Raw genomic sequence first — 6,442 nt, forward strand, 5'->3', positions numbered from 1 at the left:
TGTGTTTAGCGACCACATTTTATAACCGAATCTCACAGGCTTTTCTCTTATGAACTGCTTGCAACTATGGCGGCCGAAATATTCCACCATGCTTTCGTCATAGGAAAGATGTTGCTCTGGTACAAAGTTCTCTCGGAATTGTATTTTCAGCTTGTCGGTGAGTGGACGAAGCTTCCATATTTTGTCTTTCTCATCATACTGATATATGTCCGCAAAATGAAGGTTGGTGTATATAGTTTCGAAACAATTGCGTCTCATGGCGTTTTGAACCATAACACTACCCATGTCATCCTCCTCATACCAGTAATCCCTTTTGGCAGGGGCAGCACGATATGCAGTTACAATGAGAATCCCAGGAAAACCCGCATTTCTTGGGATGTAATTGCTGAGCTGGCCTTGTTTGGATCTTTGAACACAGCATATTTATTAGTTTGATCACACAACATATTTATTACTTCATCTTTGAAGAATTTTTAAAAAAATGTGTAAGGTGCAATATCATATGCCGCTGGATATACCAAATCGGGGAATGTGTTCTGTAGCCTGGCATGTTCTTCTTGTGCAACCCAATTAAACTCATTGTTCACAATCTCTCGTGACCTTGTTTGCTTCTTTAAAGCGACTGGAACTGGGTGAATTCTTTTTTGCCGTTTTGTTGGAGGTTCTGTGACTACCGGTGGCGAACCAAGAGACAGCTTCGGTGGAGTTTGCCGCACATATGACTCAGGTGGAGTTGATTCAGGTGAGTTTGTCACAGGATCAACAGGAGATGTCACTTTTTGTGAACTTGTCGCCATTTCTACAGAAGAAAGTGTAGCTTTATGAGTGTTTGTTGCCCCTGGAATAGGATGTGATGCAGTGCATTGAGAAGATTGAGGCGTCGATGTTTTGTTCTTATAAAAAGATGTTGTAGGCAATCCTTTCTGCAAACGAGGAGGTGTTGCAAGAAGATCTGTTTCCACATTTGACAATGAGTGATCAAGCACATCCCTGATATATTTTGCCAGCTCCTCTTCATTTATAGGGCTATCTTCCTGGTCATCCTGGTCAATCGCTCCTGCATATACCACTTCACAATTAGTCATTTTCTACCTCTTGGATAAAATTTTCAATGTTCCTCCTTCATCTTCATTTGAGGATTCCTCTTCTGAAATATTTTCTTCATCCGGTGGTTCTAAAAATACCTTCTCGATGTCACGTTCTTCGTCGCCTTGGCCCTCTAGCAGCTCAAGGATCTCTTCTGTGCGTAAAACGCCACTTAAATAAATACAAACGAAGCAGATAAAGAAATAAGTACACTTGCTATAGTAGTGACCAACGTTACATATATGTAACGTTGACTTTTCAAGGTCTTATCTCAAAGAAAATAAACTTTTTTTTTGTTTTGATTTTTTAATATTTCTGTCACTGCACAGAATAATTATATACAAAAATTGTTCTTAGAATATGAAAAAAAAAACATTTGAAAACAATTACTTACATTTTCCGCTTTCTCATAACTGCAAAAAAAGGCATACAGGGATATTACACAAGCTTAAAACTTCTACTCACTTCGGTGGTTCTCAGTAAACTGATCGCACCACGCTTCATCGTAAAGCTTAAATATACACTTTCGTATTGCCACACGAAGAAATCGTTCAAAGTGATATTGGTGTACGATTATCCATACTTATGCTACTGTTACATATATGTAAAGTTGGTCAGTAATGGGTTAAATTGAGCAGAATACAAGTAAGGAAGCTCAAGTTCGGGCGAAATCAAACATTATATACCCAGCTGTGTGCCCTCAGATATGGGGCTTTTCACGTTAAGTGTTTCCGCTCGAAAAACTTGATATCTCCAAAATCTTAGTTATTTTAAATGTAGTCAGGAAATGCAATTTTGTAAACAAGCACATATTTCCTTAAAAGACAGCAAAAAAAGAGATAAATAATGTATAAACAAATGTTTAGTATTGCACTTAGGTTGGTATTGATTGAGCGCGAGGAAAATATAAATGTGAAAGCGATTCGGAGGCAATTAAGGGACTGTTCTAACCATTTGGAGCTAAGTTATCCACTGTAAGTTAAAAACTTCTATTTTCAGCACTTTTGAATAAAAATTTAACTTTTTTCCAATTAGTTTTCGGCAATAATAGAGGCTAAACAAGCCGGCATTTAAATATTTGCTAGATATTCTCAACAACTCCTTGCCACCATTGAAGCAAAAATTTTGAGTTCCAACAATTGTAAAGTTGAGCGCATTTCTTCGTTTTTTCGCAGAGGGTGGACATCAAAAAGGCGTTAGAAAGGACCATGAGGTGGGTCTTAAGCCAATATTGTTTCAGTGAGGTACTTTCAGAGGTGTTGAACATTTTGGAACCGTTGCTTTGTCCCCAATGGATAACTTGGCCGACTTTAAAAGAGCAACGTCAAATTGCACACGATTTTTATACAAAATTCGGAATACTAGGAGTTGTAGGATGTTGCGCCCGTCTCCTGTCCCTTTCGCATAAATTGCATTTTTCGACGCATTTCATACATATCTTTTTTGGTCATTCCATACCTAGAAAAAGATACGTTGCCATAAAAAATAGAATTTAAATACTTAGCAATACAAGAATTTTACTTTTTTCTACTCAGCTTCACTCTTAACAGATGGACCAAGGCTATTTAAACATAAAGTAAGCTGCTTCCAGAAGTCCGGCACTTTTCCCCAATCATCTTGTCAAGCAGCATTTCTGATTTTGCATTATTTATTGATGTACTCCTAATAATAAAAGTACACATAATTATAAGAATATCAAATTTCAAAACCAAAAATTACTTACATTTTGTTTTTCTCTCGTTCGCCTGTAAAATATAAGTGAATAAATTTGGGTTTCCCCGCTTTTTCGTCCGAACAAAGAGTTGCCGATAAGGTGAAATCTTTTTCGAACACGAAAAATTGTTTCGCCACCCCTGCGATAGGGTGAACAAAAACTGTGAATATTTTCGGGTGAAAATAAAACTCGTGATAAGGGTGTACGTCTCCCATTCCATCATTTTCAAAAAGTCGTTTTGAGTGAAAGGTGGATTAACAAGTTATCGTCTTAATTGACTGTAATTTGTTGAACTTAAACCTTTAGACCAACGGAATAGCAAAGTATCGATACTTTACTCAGTAATTGGTAAAAAGAATCGAGTACAAAATACTCGAGTATTTTTTGGAAATGTATCGATACTACTCACTCAGTACTCGTATCGTACTACCTCTGTGTTGGACTAAACAAATATTTTAGAAGATTTTAGGGATTGATCTTTCAACAAAAAATGAGAAATTCGCTCCATCCCACTACATTATTTATTGCGATTGAAGAATTAAAAAATTAAAAATGTAGGTGTGGCCCGCCTTCTTTTCTCAAGTGAACCTAAGCTTATATAAAAGGGATAAAAAGCAGATCTTTGAAAATTTTAAAAGATAAATTACGTAGCTACAAAAAATTGGCGGACCTGGTAATGTGACAGATGTATTACCATGCATCTGGTGTCTGAGTTCGAATCTGCTATGAGATTCAGGCCTGGCGGGGCATAATGTTTTTGTGTTTTTGAGGTAAGGGCCGAAACACAATTTGTGCACGGGTTCCTAAAGAACGAGCTCTTTAAAAACGATAAAAAGATAATCACATTGCTTTATTTTCATATTTAATATTGTGACGAATATTAGCATCACTTATTGTCTCACATCCTTAAGGTTATTAAATAAAGGCGCAACAACAGAAACATAAAGCAAGCTACATAAACACATTAATTATCATTTACCCACATATGTACATACAAGGCAACGAGAGATAACTCACATAGAGATGTAGTCATTGGTGGAAGTAGTACTCACATGTACACCCAACTAAACTGAAAGAACAAGAGACACGCATAATAGTACAACTAGAAGCACAAGAGGCGCGTATATCATCAAAACTCGAAGCGCGCATGGACGAAAAAATAATGCAGTTTGAAGAAAAATTCGAGGCAGAGGTGGATGTTTTGAGAGGTTGTATACAGGAATTGCAACTTAATCGGCCGGCGCTTCAGCGAGTCATACAAAGGTAAAAACTCCATCTTTTGACAGTTCTGTTCCTTTCCAGGTCTTTAAGCTACAGTTCGAGAAGACCGCAGCAGTGAACAACTGGAATGCTGAAGAGATAAAGTTGCTGCACTGTTCGTGTCATTGAAAGGTCCTGCAGCTGAAATCTTACAGACTATTCCAGAGTACCAACGGAACAGTTATGAAGCATTAATTGCCGCTGTCGAGAGACGTTATGGAAACGAGCATACAAAACAGATACACCAAATTGAGTTGCAAAACCGTTACCAAAAAGCGAATGAGACTTTGCAGGAGTTTGCGTCGGATGTTGAAAGATTGGCTCATCTCGCAAATGCAGACGCACCCGTGGAATACACCGAGAGGGTTAAAATTACGGAATACGGGATGTCGAAACGAAACGAGCTACATATGCGAACCCAAAGCCAACATTTGCTGAAACGGTGTCCCATGCACTGACTCAGGAAACAGCGTCACTTTTGTGAAGTGGAAAGGCCAGATTGGGTAGACACAAGCACTGAAGGGATTACAACAGAAAAATGCCGGAGCTATGAAGTTCCGAGCGCCCTAACCCTAGTCACATTGCACGTCATTGCAGCACCGGTCCTGGTAGTTCCAACTTGGCTGGTCGTAAATGCAAAGCTGGAGGAGATAAGCAAGAGCGAGTCAGATGTAAAGATGGAAAACTTGCTCCAGCTATTGAATGTCCTGTGATATCTATCTCGCAAATTGGAAGAAAATCGAGTAGTCTTACCGTCAAAGGAAATGTGGATGGCAAGGAGCGTGTACTGACTGTAGATACGGGCGCATCTCATTCCTTAATCCGATCTGATATGGTCAACAGGAGAGTAAAGCCATTACCTGGAGCAAGGTTGCGTACGGTCACTGGCGAGTATAACCAAGTCCAGGGAGAAGTGATATGTGAAGTCTTAATTGGAAAGGTCACGGTTCTACACAAATTCGTTGTGGCGGAGATCGTTGATGAAGTCATATTGGGAGTAGACTTCTTAGTTGACCATGACATCAGGATCGATATGCGAAGAAGGATTATGCGCTATAATAACCAGGATGTACCACTCAACTTCAGTTTTGAGAAAGGGTTCAACCGGAACCCAAGAAATAGAATGGTAGTTCATTTGGAGAGGCTCGCAGCGGTTAGATCGAGAGATTTGTCTGATCGGGACGATCAGACTTAGGTGGAGGGCAGTGTGACGAATATTAGCCGTGTTTTTTAACACGCGTATATCCGTTTACGCTTAAACTTTATATTGACTGCTAAGCGACAAACTATAAATACACCTCTGAAATTGCTGCGCATAAATTTTGTCCTACTAAATTTCAATACGCATTATACTCAGATGTAACTGAAATATGTGTCTTTGTTTCACCCTCTACACTGATTCTATGTATTCTATGTGTGTCCACAATTCATCGCAACTGATTCAGCTATATGTTATACCCTATGGCTATCAGAGCGTTGCGTCTCCGCTTTTCGGTACACCCTGTTGCTGTAGCTTGTTGTTTAACCACAGCCGCTAGATGGGTCTCCTAAGCATTATCTAAGCGAAGATAGGCGTTTTTTTACACGCGCAAACGAAACGTATATGCGCGTGTTAAAAAACACGGCTATTAGCATCACTTATTGTCTCACATCCCTAAGGTTATTAAATAAAGGCACAACAGAAACATTAAGCAAGCTACATAAACACATTAATTATCATTTACCCACATATGTACATACAAGGCAACGAAGAGATAACTCACATACAGATGTAGTCATCGGTGGAAGTAGTACTCACATATACACGCGCATATTGCTATGCGAGAGGCTACAATCGTATATCTGTAGTTGTTTATAGTTGGTAGCGTATAGCTGGTAACCAAGTAGAAAATTCTAGCAGAACAAACGTCTAGACATTTGGGCACACAGTGAAGTTTAATTGCGAAGTACTTTCAAAGTAGTCTAATAAAGACCATTTTGTAATACAGAATATTGGAGTGTTTTATTCAACAGTTTAGCGATACGAACGTAAGCAGAAGGTTGCAAATAAGCGGAATTTCCCTAAATTCGTTACAATATGTATACAATTTTTACTTTTGAAGCTAATATAACTGACAGATCTTCCAAAAAATTTAAAGCGACAATTACACAGCTATACAAAAAAAAATTTACGGATATGGCAATGCGACAAATGATATGGTAGTGCGACAATTCGATTTCTCTGTCAGACTTGGCCTAGCGGGTCTCTGTTCGGCCCTAACTTCGAAATCCGCGAAATGGGGTAAAAACCGAAGTTTCGTTTTGTATGAATTTAATACTTCTCGGCTCGATTTATAACCGATAGCATCCACTAAATATATTTGCAATGAAAATTCCATAGTA

Source organism: Eurosta solidaginis, chromosome 1 (genome assembly GCF_040869045.1).
Source record: "Eurosta solidaginis isolate ZX-2024a chromosome 1, ASM4086904v1, whole genome shotgun sequence".
NCBI lineage: Eukaryota > Metazoa > Arthropoda > Insecta > Diptera > Tephritidae > Eurosta > Eurosta solidaginis.